Consider the following 13,628-nt stretch of genomic DNA (forward strand, 5'->3'; position numbering starts at 1 on the left):
ACCACAAACGTTTCCTTTCACAAAAATAGACCAATCAAATCTGAGACAGAGTACTCTGAGCACAAGCATCTTGGCTAACAGTGGGCACTTTGCAAAAGATGCTCCCCAATGCACTCGCCCAGTACTGTCCCACCTGTCCTAACCTGGCCTTTGCTTCATTTCAGTAGTAAAAATCACACCCCTGGGTGGAGATTCAAGATGCTAATGAGACATGCATCACATGAAGAAGCATGTCCAGAGACTGCCTAGGTACAACTGCCAGACTACCCTAAACATGCAATGATGTCACATGGAGGAGCTCCAAAGCAAATGAAACCCCAAACTAACCTGCTGCCAGGGAGCTAGCTGCAGGTCTCTTCCTGTTGCTACCTCCCCTTCTGCTCAAGCTGAGAGCTCCAATGAACTGCCTTGCTCAAGTCCATCTCAGATTCTTGGTCTATTTCTATTTACTAAGGGTCAAGAACCCACCAGCCAGTATCAGTTGTGCAAGTCGCGGCCTGTGATGCTAACCACACATTGATTCTGGACTCCAAGAAATGAATCTTCTCCTGGGGCTCTGGTTGCTATGGTTGGCTGGGCCACTCAGAGCAGAAGGATGAGATGGTCCCCGCTTGGTGAAGTTGGAGTTTGACTTTCTTGGGTGTGGGGCATCCCAGATCCATGTTGGTTTCACCTGCTCCTTTGCTGTTGGGGAGCCCAATATCTCCTGTGAATCTTCCATGTACCTGAAAGCAGTGCAGGACCTCTGTGGCTGCAGAATCCAGAGCCTGGCTTGTGGGAAGGGCAGCATCTTTGTAGCTGCCAATGAGAGCACCATCAGCTGGGGGCTGTAACCAACCTTTAGGTAATTGGGATACAGGGAGCATGAGCCCAAGTCTTCCACTGCAGCCCAAGAGGTGAAGACTCTGGATGGCATCTTTTCAAGCAGGTCTCCAATGGCTGGCTACTCACACTCCTTCGTGATAGTGCGAGATGAAATTGAGACCAGGAAAGAGAAGATCAAGAAACTGCTAGAGCCGGGTGGTGGCTCACCTGTAATCCCAACACTTTGGGAGACCGAGGTGGGCGGATCATCTGAGGTCAGGAGTTCAAGACCAGCCTGGCTAACATGGTGAAATCCCGTTTCTACTAAAAATACAAAAAAATAGCCAGGCATGGTGGCGCATGCCTATAATCCCAGCTATTCGGGAGACTAAGGCAGGAGAATCGCTTGAACCCAGGAGGTGGAGGTTGCAATGAGCCGAGATCATGCCATCGCACACCAGTTTGGGAACAAGAGTGAAACTCCATCTCAAAAAAAAAAAAAAAAGAAAGAAAGAAACTGCTAGAATACAACCCCTGAACCCTTTGATGTTCCTGGGGACTCCTGCAACTCCACACATCTCCCAGAAGCTATCATTTCCTGTGCACTGGGAGGGGAAGTCAGACAAGGAATTTTAAAAAGCAAAAGTTAGCGAAAGGTGCATTTTTGTTAGACTTCCTGGGGTTCCATTTTTACAAGGGATCTAATGTTAATTATCCTTGTCTGCATACTTTTAAAAGTCTGTTTTTTTCTCTTCATGTTTAAAATATTTGCTCATATTTGGAAAAAGTATGAGTTGTTGTAAAATAGTGGTAAAGACATCCAGATTCCCAGTGAGGACCGTGTTTCCCATTCCACTTCACCCAAATTAACTCAGTCCATTCTAACTTTCAGGAGTGTTCACTTGTTATGCCCCACTTCCACATAGCGATTTTTCCATCAGAATGTTATTAGTTCCTAGTAACAGAAATGCAATTCAGACTATTTTAAGCAGAAATAGTGAATTCAATTTATCACAGAACTGGAAACAAAGAAGTGCAGGAATAAAGTGGCTGTAAGTAGCTAGAACTCAGGCTCAAACTGTGTGTTTACAACTTGTGGCTGTTTTTCCCCCGCTTGGACTAGCCATCTCCAGACAGCAGGCATGATAGCTCTCAGAAACACTCTCCTTCAACCAGATTAGGAACCTAGAAGAGAGTGAGAGTCTTTGGGAATAGCTCTGTCAAGGAAGTAATCCTGGGAAGAACTCTAATTGGCCAGCATGCATCATGCTGGAACGAATGGTGATGGCCTGGTGCAGACTGAATAGAAAGGCCTGAGACATAAACTCATCCCTGTGCAGAGAAGAAGAAAGAGAGGGATGAGGGAGACAGCGGGAGGGGGAAGGAAAGGCAAGAGGGTAGGAGCGGGTGGAACGAGAGGAGCACTGAGGAGAAAGGAATCATAAGGAACTGCGATCTTGCCTGAATCACCAGAAATAGGTTACCCCAAGAAGCAGACAAAATAAGAGATGTCTGCAACAGGGACTTTCAAGGAGGGGAGATAAATAAAATTTAAAAGCTATTGGAACCCCCCAAAACACATTAAGCCCTGAGCGAGATGTGGCTATGATCTGAGTCACACATGGTTACAACTTCTGTTCTCAGATACATTAACTCACTTTCTTATTTTTCTTGTTCTGCACAATGACTAGAGAGAATTCAACTGCACCACAGATAAATGTCTCCTGCCTTCTTCATTAATGGCCCTGGTCATAGATTCACTTCCCCTTTGCCGCCTCACTTTGCTCAGACCGGATGACAAAAAACACATAAATATTGTACCCTCTGTAAAAAGTGTTAAATGTCCCCTTCCCAAAAGGAAACACTGCCTATAACCAATCAAATTGCTGTAACTATGCACCAACTTTGTGTAAATAGTGTTGTAATCCCACTAAAGTATCTGTCTCTGTCTATATAAATGAAATCTTAAATTCCCTACTTCAAAATGCTGACTCCATTCCTCTAGAGTTGGTGTTTCTGGGTGGTCCATCCTCACTCTTTGAGCTTGAATAAACTCTCTTTAAATTAGATTCTGGACCTTTTGATTGTTTTAGATTGACAGGAGTTTTGGAGTACTAGGTTTTAGCTTCCTGCTTCCCTCACTTCAGATTCCCACAAAAATGATACAGTAGATATCTCTATCCGCACTGAAAATTAAGAAGGTTGCTGCCTATCAGAGGGTATAAATGAGAAGAAACTGTCAAAGTATAATTTTTTAAAAATCAGGCCAGGCACAGCGGCTCACGCCTGTAATCCCAGCACTTTGGGAGGCAAAGGCAGGTGGACCACTTCAAGTCAGCCTGGCCAACATGGTGAAACCCGTCTTTATTAAAATTACAAAAATTAGCCAGGCATGGTGGAAGGTGCCTCTAATCCCAGCTACTCGGGAAGGCTGAGGCAGGAGAATCACTTGAACTCGGGAGGCAGAGGTTGTGGTGAGCCGAGATTGTGCCATTGCACTCCAGCCTGGTCAACAAGCACAAAGCTCTGTCTCAAAATAAATAAATAAATAAATAAATAAATAAATAAATATTAAAAACATGATTCTTATGTAAATACAAAATGAGTACATACCAGTGATTTAATAATCTCATTAATGATGGAAACAGAAAAATGGTAAGAGAACTACCAAGAGAATTGGAGAAAGGAAAATATTTTCAGCACCTGAAAGAAAGGATGCTTGGATCAAATTGCTCATTTAGATCCAAATCAGTTTAGCCTTCTGAAAGGCAATACAACTATATAACCTTTGAGTTTATCTTTTCTACTAGATTTAATAATTTACAACTGTACAATAAAAGATCCATTTGCATTGTTATTGGACAAAAATCATTTTCATCACTACCAGGTTTCTATTAGTTAACAACTACTCTTACAAAATTGTAAATTACCCTATTAAATGATTCACTCAGCTGATCTGGGAAATCCAAACCCTGCACCTTCCAAAGAAAGGTCTGGCCATTAACCACTTATTGAGGATAACCTCTAAGCCTTTGGAATGTCATTCCTGAGAAGAATGTCTTTGCTTATCTGGGGCTTTGGGCCACACTAGACAGTTTATGCTAACAACGTGATTTATTAAGGAGGAGGGGAGGGAAGTGGCTACGTGATGTCAGTTTGACTCCAAAGGGCTGGAGACTGAGTAACTAAGGTCAGCTACATGGGCACTCCAAGCCTATATGACTGACCCCCAATAAAAACCCTGGATCTAGGGCCGGGTGCGGTGGCTCACGCCTGTAATCCCAGCACTTTGGGAGGCCGAGGCAGGTGGATTACAAGGTCAGAAGATCGAGACCATCCTGGCCAACACAGTGAAACCCCGTCTCTACTAAATATACAAAAAATAAGCCGGGCGTAGTGGCAGGTGCCTGTAGTCCCAGCTACTCAGGAGGCTGAGGCAGGAGAACGGCGTGAACCCAAGGAGGCAGAGCTTGCAGTGAGCCGAGATCAGGCCACTGCACTCCAGCCTGGGCAACAGAGCAAGACTCCATCTCAAAATTAAAAAAAAAACAAAAACAAAAACAAAAACCTGGATCTCAAAGTTTAGATAAGTTTCCCTGGTTGACAATACTGCTTATGTCACTGCTGGAAAAATTAAGCACTATCCATATAACTCCACTGAGAGAGAACAAGTAGAAATTTGTGCCTGGTCTCTCTCTTGGACTCTACCATATTCTCCTTTTACCTTGGATAATAAATCTAAATTCTTTTTCTGTAATAAACCATAACTATGAGTAGAACAGCTTTTCTGAGTTCTGTGGTTCCTTCTAGCAAATTATTGAACCTGAGGGTGGTCTTAGGAACCTCATACCACAAATAATTAACAGCAAATCAAAAAAAGTTACAAAGTTTCCTCCGGGGGGAATCAGTCCTTGAGGAAGCCTGCTAGACAATCCCCACAACAACACTGAAAGTGGACACTGATTTTTCTATCCACTTTCAAATTTTAGATAGTTTTTCTTAATGTATCTTAGAGAAAATACAAAGTTTTGTACTTTAATGAGTTGCGGCAGGAACGCAATAAGAGCTTTAATGTCATGATAGGCCCTTACCTACTCTACAAATTTGTGGTAACAAAGTATATTGAAAACTACATGAATCACCCTGATGCCCACAGAAAACAGATGACTGTGCACACTGAGCAATACTGAATTCACATCCCTTGATAAAGAATTTTGCCTTCACATTAAACTATTTGTAATTTATTTGTTGTTATGCATATATATGAGTATATATAAATATATACAATCACAGTAAAGTACATAAAGTACACTAATTTGATATGTATAGCTCAGTGATATTTTTTACATATATACACACCTGTATTATTCCATTCTTGCATTGCTATAAAGAAATACCTGAGATGGGGTAATTTATAGAGAAAAGAGGTTTAATTGGCTCACAGTTCCACAGGCTGTACAGGAAGCATGATGCTGGCATCTGCTCAGCTTCTGGGGAGCCCTCAGGAAACTTAAAATCATGGTGGGAGGTGAAGGAGAAGCAGGTTCATCTTACATGGCCATGGCCCAAGCAGGAGCAAGGGAGTGCAATGGGGTTGGGGAGGTGCCACACACTTCTTTTTTTTTTTTTTTTTGAGACGGAGTCTCGCTCTGTCGCCCAGGCTGGAGTGCAGTGGCCGGATCTCAGCTCACTGCAAGCTCTGCCTCCCAGGTTTACGCCATTCTCCTGCCTCAGCCTCCCGAGTAGCTGGGACTACAGGCGCCCGCCACCTCGCCCGGCTAGCTTTTTGTATTTTTTAGTAGAGACGGGGTTTCACCATGTTAGCCAGGATGATCTCGATCTCCTGACCTCGTAATCCGCCGGTCTCAGCCTCCCAAAGTGCTGGGATTACAGGCTTGAGCCACCGCGCCCGGCAATGCCACACACTTCTAAACAAACAGATTTCTTTAGAACTCTTATCAAGAGAATAGCACCAAGGGGATGATGCTAAACCATTCACGAAGGATCCACCCCAATTCCCCAATCACCTCCCGCCAGGCCCCACCTCCAACACTGGGGATTACAATTAGACATGAGATTTGAGGGGGGGGACACAGATCCAAACCATATCAACACCCATGCCACTGACACCCAGATCAAGAGATAAAATATTTCCAGCACTCCAGGAGGTTCTCACCTGCTTCTCAATTCATATCCTCCTTCCAGAGAAACCAATATTATGACTTCTCTTATTTGTGGCATTTACTAACTTTCTTAGCAAATAAACTTCAGCTTTGTTTAGTTCCCAGTGATTGCAAAGTTGCATATCCTGAAGATTATTGGAAAACGACATGAGGGCTAGATTCTGTTATTTGTAGACTTCTTCATGCGAAAATAATTTGAGCTTAGTCATGCTTTTATACAAGTAATGTATTTTTGTTTTATTTTTCTCATATATATCAGAAGAAAAGGGCCAGACATGATGTGCATGCCTGTAATCCCAGCACTTTGGGAGGCTGAGGCAGGAGAACCACCTGAGGCCAGGAGTTCAAGACCAGCACAACATTGTGAGATCTCACCTACACAAAAGAAGAAGAATCTGAGACTTTGTTTGGATGTTTTGTTTCTTTGCTGCCTTTTTTCTAAAAGCTTATTTACTAAAGATTTAGACACAAACTTTTTAATTACTATGTTTATTAAATAATAAACTAAGACCGGAAACTATAGACATACAATCCCCTAGGTACAGTTATGTAATCTTTTTGTTACTTAATTTAACCTTGATTTTATCACTAAACTTGGCTATATCTCAAATAATTGTTTAAATATTTTCCTTTTTTTTTCTTCAGTTGTTCTTATTGGAGATTTTCTCTGTTTCAGAAACCTCTGCCTAGAATTCTTCATGTGTGGCTTAGAATCCATATGTGGCTTTTTTCCCTATTTTTTAGCTTTCTTCAGGTATAATTGACATATAAAAATTATATATGTTCAAGGTATATAATGTGATATTTTGATATACCTATACATTGTGAAATGATTTGCACAATTAAGCTAATTAACATATCCATCATCTCACATAGTTACTTTTCCTTTGATTTTTTTTTTTTTTTTTGGTGTGTGTGTGTGTGGTGAGAATACTTAAGATCTATCTTAGCAAATTTCAAGTATACAGTACGGTATTATTAACCACAGTCACCATGCCATACATTAGGTCTCCAGAACTTATTCATCTTCTAACTGCAAGGTTGTATCCTTTGACCAACATCTCCTCATTTCTCTCCTATCCCAACCCTGTTACTACCCTTCTGTTCTTTGTTTCTATGGGTTCAACTATTTTAGATTCCACATGTAAGTATTCTTCTTCTTATAGCTGACATTTAATTAGCAAAATCTCCTCTGGATTCATCCATGTTGTTGCAAGAGGCAGGATTTCTTTCTTTGTTAAGGCTGAGTAATAGTTTGTTATAATATGTGTGTGTATGTATACTTGATATAGATATCAAGTATAAATATATATTTGGTCTCTGTCCCTGGTTCCTGGCACACAGCTGCTAAAATCCTTGGAATCTACAAAGTGATATGTTTTTTTGTATGCTAATGAGATGGCTGATCACTGAGTACTCCTAGATAACCACAGGATAGTTGCCAGGGTGCCAACCGTGTGATTGGAGGGTTGAAACTTTGAGTCCCACTCCCACCTCTAGGAAGGGGAGAGGGGTTGAAGGTTGATTTGGTCATCAAAGACCAATCATACCTACCTAATGAAGTGTGTGTGTGTGTGTGTGTGTGTATGTGTGTGTATAATTTCCTTGTCCATTCACCCACTAACAGACATTTAGATTGTTTCTGTATCTTGGCTATTGTGAATAATGCTGCTGCAATGAACATGGGAGTCCAGATATCCACCTTTTCAAGATCCTAATTTCGGTTCTTTTGGATATACCCAAAAGTGGGATTCCTGCATCATGTGGTAGTTTTATTTTTAATTTTTTGAGCACCCTTTATACTGTTTCCCATAGTGGCTGCACCATTTCACATTCCCACCAATAGTGTACCAGAGTTCCAGTTTCTCCACATTCTTACCAATACTTGATATCTTTCATGGTTTTGATAATTGCCATTCATTGCTTTTTTCTGTTGAGTATTTGTATATCTTCCATGGAAAAATGTCTGTTCAGGTTATTTGCTCATTTTTAAATCAGGTTGTTTTTCTACTACTGAGTTGTAAGAGTTCCTTACATAGTTTGGATATAAACTCCTTTTGGGTTTTATGGTTTGTGCATATTATATTATGTCTCATTCTGTGGGCTGATTTTTCATTTTGCTGATTGTTTCTTTTGCTTTGCAGAAACTTTACTTTGATATAATCCTGCCTGCTTATTTTTGCTTTTGTTGCTTGTGCTTTTGGTGTCATTGACAAGACCTCTGTCACAGAGCTTTTCCTCTATATTTTCTTTTAGGAATTTTATAGTTTTAGGTCTTAACGTTTAAATCTTTAAGTTTGAGTTGAGTTTTGTGCATGGTGTAAGATAAGAATCCAATTTCATTTTTTTGTTTGTTTTTGAATGTGGATATCCAATTTTCCCAACATCATTCACTGCAGAGACTATTCTCTCTGCATTGTATATTCTTGGCATCTTTGCTGACCATTACTTGATCATATATGTAATAGTTTATTTATTGGTTTCCTATTACATCCCATTGGTTTATGTGTTTGTTTTTATGCTAGTATCATATTGCTTTGGTTACTATCACTTTGTAATGAAATTTGAAACCAGAACACAAAGCCTCCAGCTTTGTTCTTCTTGATCAAGATTGCTTTATCTATTCAGGGTCTCTTGAGGTGCCATATAAATGTTAAGATTTTTTTTCTATTTCCATGAAAAATGGCATTGGCATTTTCATAGGAATTGCATTAAACCTATAGATCACTTTCAGTAATATAGACAAGTTTCCAATATTGATTCTTCTGATCCATAAACATGAAATATCTATTTATTTATGTCTTCTTCAATTTTATTCATTAATTAATTAATGTTTCATAGTTTTCAGTATATAGATATTTCACTTTTGGTTAAATTTATTCCTAATTATTTTATTCCTATTGATGCTATTATAAATGTGACTTTTTAAAAAATTTCTTGTTCAGATAATTTATTGCTAAAGTATAGAAACACAAGTGATTTTTATATGTAGATGCTGTGTCCTAAACTTTACTGAATTCATTTACTAATTCTAATACTTTTGGATAGAATCTTTAGGTTGTTCTATATATAAAATCATGTAATCAGCAAACAGAGACATTTTAAATTCTTTTCTGATTTGGATGACTTTTATTTCTTTATCTTGCCCAATTCCTTTGGCTAGGACTTCAGTACTATGTTGAAAAAAAAAAGTAGTGAGAGTGAGTGTTATATTGTGATATAATAAAAAATATATACTTGGTCTCTGTCCCTGGTTCCTGGCACACAGCTGCTAAAATTCTTGAAATCTACAAAGCAATATGTCTTTTTGTATGCTAATGAGATGGCTAATCACTGAGTACTCTTCGATCACCTCAGGATAGTTGCCAGGGTGCCAACTGTGTTATTGGAGGGTTGAAACTTTCAGCCCCACCCCCACCTGTAGGGAGGGGAGAGGGGTTGAAGGTTGATTTGGTCATCAAAGGCCATTCATACCTACCTAATGAAGTCTCCATTAAAAACCTAAAGATGGCTGGGTGCAGTGGTTCATGCCTGTAATCCCAGCACTTTGGGAGGCTGAGGTGGGCAGATCATCAAAGGTCAGGAGTTTAAGACCAGCCTGGCCAACATGGTGAAACCCCATGTCTACTAAAAATACAAAAATTAGCTGGGCATTGTGGTGTGCGCCTGTAGTCCTAGCTACTTGGGAGGCTGAGGCAGGAGACTCGGTTGAATCCAGGAAGCATAGGTTGTAGTGAGCTGAGATCACACCGCTGCACTCCAGCCTGGGCAACAGAGAAGGAACTCTGTCCCAATTTAAAAAAAAAAAAAAAAAAGGAGATGGAGTTTCACTCTTTCGCCCAGGCAGGAGTGCAGTGGTGCGAGCTCGGCTCACTGCAACCTCTGCCTTCCAGTTTCAAGCAATTCTTCTGCCTCAACCTCCCAAGTAGCTAGGATTACAGGCACCCACCACCACACCTGGCTAATTTTTGTATTTTTAGTAGAGATGGGGTTTCACCATGTTGGTCAGGCTGGTCTCGAACTCCTGACCTCGTGATTGGCCCACCTCAACCTCCCAAAGTGCTAGGATTACAGGCGTGAGCCACCACGTTGGCTTATTAGTGATTTAATATTTAATCTCCTTACTTATCTGTCCAAATTTTCTGTTTCTTCATGATTCAGTCTTGTTAGGTTGTATATTTCTAGGAATTTATCTGTTTATTCTAGGTTATCCAACTTGCTGATATGTAATTATTCATAGTAGTCTCCTAAGATCCTTGTATTTTTCTCTCTCTTTTTTTTTTCTTTGACAGAGTCTCACCCTGTTGCCCAGGCTGGAATGCAGTGGTGTGATCTCAGCTCACTGCACCCTCCGCGTCTTAGGTTCAGATTATTCTCGCACATTAGCCTCCTGAGTAGCTGGGACAACAGGCACACACCACTATGCCCAGATAATTTTTGTATTTTTAGCAGAAATGGGGTATCGCCATGTTGGAGAGGCTGATCTCGAACTCCTGACCTTAAGTGATCCACCCACCTCGGCCTGGGCCACTGTGCCCAGCCAATCCTTTGTATTTCTGTGTTACCTGCTGTAATGGCTCTTCTTTGGTTTCTAGTTTGATTTGAGTCATCTCTCTTTTGTTCTTAGTCTAGCTAAAGGTTTGTCAATTTTGTTTATGTCTTCAAAAAAGTTTTGTTGATCTTTTCTATTGTTTTCCCAGTCTCTTTTTTTTTCCTGTTCTGATCTGTATTATTTCGTTTATTCTACTAACATTGGGCTTAATTTGTTCTTCTTTTTTGAGTTCCTTAAGGAATAATGTTAGGTTACTTGTTTGAGATCCTTCTTCTTTTTTAATGTAGGTATTTATTGCTATAAACTTCCTTCTTGGAACTGTTTTTACTGTATTCCACACATTTTGTTATGTAAGGTTTCCATTTTTGTTTGTCTCGATGTATTTTTTCAACGTCTCCTTCAATTTCTTGTTTGACCCATTGGTTGTTCAGGAGCATGATGTTTAATTTCCATATATTTGTGAGTTTCCAGTTTTCCTTCTGTTATTTATTTCTAGTTTCATACTATGGTTGTCGAAAAAGATAGTTGACATAGTTTCAATGTTTTTATTTTTATAAAATATACAAAAATATACATAAATAGATACATATAATAGATTTTTATAATAAGTATACATAAATATATAAAAATACATAAATAGAGTCTTGATACGTTGACCAGGCTGGTCTCAAACTACTGGCTTCATGTGATCCTCCCATCTCAGCCTCCCAAAGCTCTAGAATTACAGACAGGAGCCACCACTCCTGACCACATTGTTTCAATTTTTGAAATTTGTTAAGACTTGTTTTGTGGCCTAATATATGATCTTAGAGAATGTTTTATGTGTGCTTCAGAAGAATGTGTATCCTGCTGCTGCTGTTGGATGGAATGTTCTGTATGTGTCTGTTAGGTCCATTTAGTCTAAAGTATAGTTCAAGTCCAATGTTTCCCTATTGATTTTCTGTCCGGAAGATCTATCCATTGCTGAAAGTGCGATGTTGAAGTCTCCTACTATTATTGTCTTGCTGTCTAATTCTCCCTTCACATCTATTAATATTTTCTTTATGTGTTTATGTTCTCCAATGTTGGGTACAGAATTGTGTGTGTGTGTGTGTGTGTGTGTATTATATATTGTTCCATATTACATATTGTTCTATCATCTTGATGAATGGACCTCTTTATCACTATATAATGGCACTATATGTCTCTTTTCACAGTTTTTGACTTAAAGTCTATTTGTCTGACATAAGTATGGCTACTCCTCTTCTCTTTTGGTTTCCTTTTGTATGGGATGTCTTTTTACATCTCTTCACTTTCAGTTCATGTCTATTCTTGAAGCTGAAGTGAGTCTTTTGTAAGCAGCATATGGTTGAGTCTTTTTTCTATCCTTTCAGCCACTGCATGTCTTTTGATCAGTGAGTTTAACTTATTTAATGTAAAGTAATTACTGAAAGTAAGGACTGACTATTTCCATTTTGTTCATTGTTTTTTGGCTGTTTGGTAGATCCTTTGTTTCTTTCTTCCTCTCTTGCTGTCTTTCTTTGTGATATGACGATTTTCTGTAATGGTAGTAATCTGTTTTGTATTGCTGTGAAGGGATACCCGAGGCTGAGTAATTTATAAAGAAAAAAGATTTCTTTGGCTACAATTCTGATGTTTGGAAAAGTTCAAGATTGGGCATCTGGTAAGGGCTTCCATTGATGGTAGGAGGTGAAGGGAAGCTGGAATATGCAGAGATCTCATGGCAAGAGAGGAAGCCAGAGGGGGAGGAGTCAGGCTGTGGTTAACAATTAGCTCTCATTAGAACTAACAGAGTGAGAAGACAGTCACCCTCAATGCAGGGCATTCACTTATTCATGAGAGATCTACCCCCATAATCCAAACATCTCACATTACGCCCCACCTCAAACATTGAAAATCAGATTTCAACATGAGTCCAAATACCGCATGTTCTCATTTATAAGTGGGAGCTAAGCTATGGGCACACGAAGGTATACAGAGTGGTATAACGGGCATTGGAGACTGAGAAGGAAGAGGGTGGGAGGGGGCTGAGGGATGAAAAACTACCTGTTGGGTACAATGAACACTACTCAGGTGACAGATGCACTAAAATCCTAGACTTCACCACTATCCAGTTCATCCACGTAACCAAAAAACACTAGTACCCCTGAAGCTATGGAAATTTAAAACTTTTTAAAAAATTCAACATGAGGTTTAATGTAGACAAACCATATTTAAACTATAACTAGATATGCTTTTATTCCTTTATCTTTTATAGGTCTTTTCTTTGTGATTACCATGAGGCTTACATATAACACCTTATAGTTATAACATGCTATTTTAAGCTTATAGTAATTTAAATTTGATCCCTTCCCCAATATTTTTATATATATATGTAAAATGACATTTGGAGAAACTTGAAAAAAATAAATATATAATATACATATACATACACACAAATCTTACTCTGTTACCCAGGCTGGAGTGTAATGGCATGATATTGACTCACTACAGTGTCCACCTCCTGGGTTCAAGCAGCTCTCCAACCTCAGCCTCTTAAGTAGCTGGGATTACAGGCGCATGCAACCACGCCCTGGTCATTTTTGTATTTTTAGTAGAGATGCGGTGTCACCATGTTGGCCAGGCTGGTCTCGAACTCCTGGCCTCAAATGATCTGACTGCATTGGCCTCCCAGTGTGCTGGGATTACAGGTGTGAACCACCACATCTGGTCACATTCTGTATTTTTGATATCACAGTTTGCATATTCGTCTATGCTAAGAACTGACTCAGATAAGTGGTGGCTTGAGATAAGCCTAGATAGGTAAATAGGACGTGACAGAACTTTAGTCTTATTTTTCTTAGAAGGATATAGAAAGTCATTGAAGCAATTTAGACAAAGGAATAATACTAGAACAGCCAATACAACATCTTCTTTTTTTTTTTGGAGACGGAGTCTTGCTCTGTCGCCCAGGCTGGAGTGCAGTGGCCGGATCTCGGCTCACTGCAAGCTCCACCTCCTAGGTTTACGCCATTCTCCTGTCTCAGCCTCCCAAGTAGCTGGGACTACAGGCGCCCGCCACCACACCCGGCTAATTTTTTGTATTTTTT

The 13,628-nt window shown here is 39.8% G+C and overlaps 1 pseudogene; it reads left to right on the forward strand.

Moving 5' to 3' along the window:
• Positions 1-13,628, forward strand: part of LOC105511392 — a 35,979-nt pseudogene that overhangs the window by 1,994 nt on the left and 20,357 nt on the right.

This window comes from Colobus angolensis, unplaced genomic scaffold (genome assembly GCF_000951035.1).
Source record: "Colobus angolensis palliatus isolate OR3802 unplaced genomic scaffold, Cang.pa_1.0 Scaffold2, whole genome shotgun sequence".
Lineage (NCBI taxonomy): Eukaryota > Metazoa > Chordata > Mammalia > Primates > Cercopithecidae > Colobus > Colobus angolensis.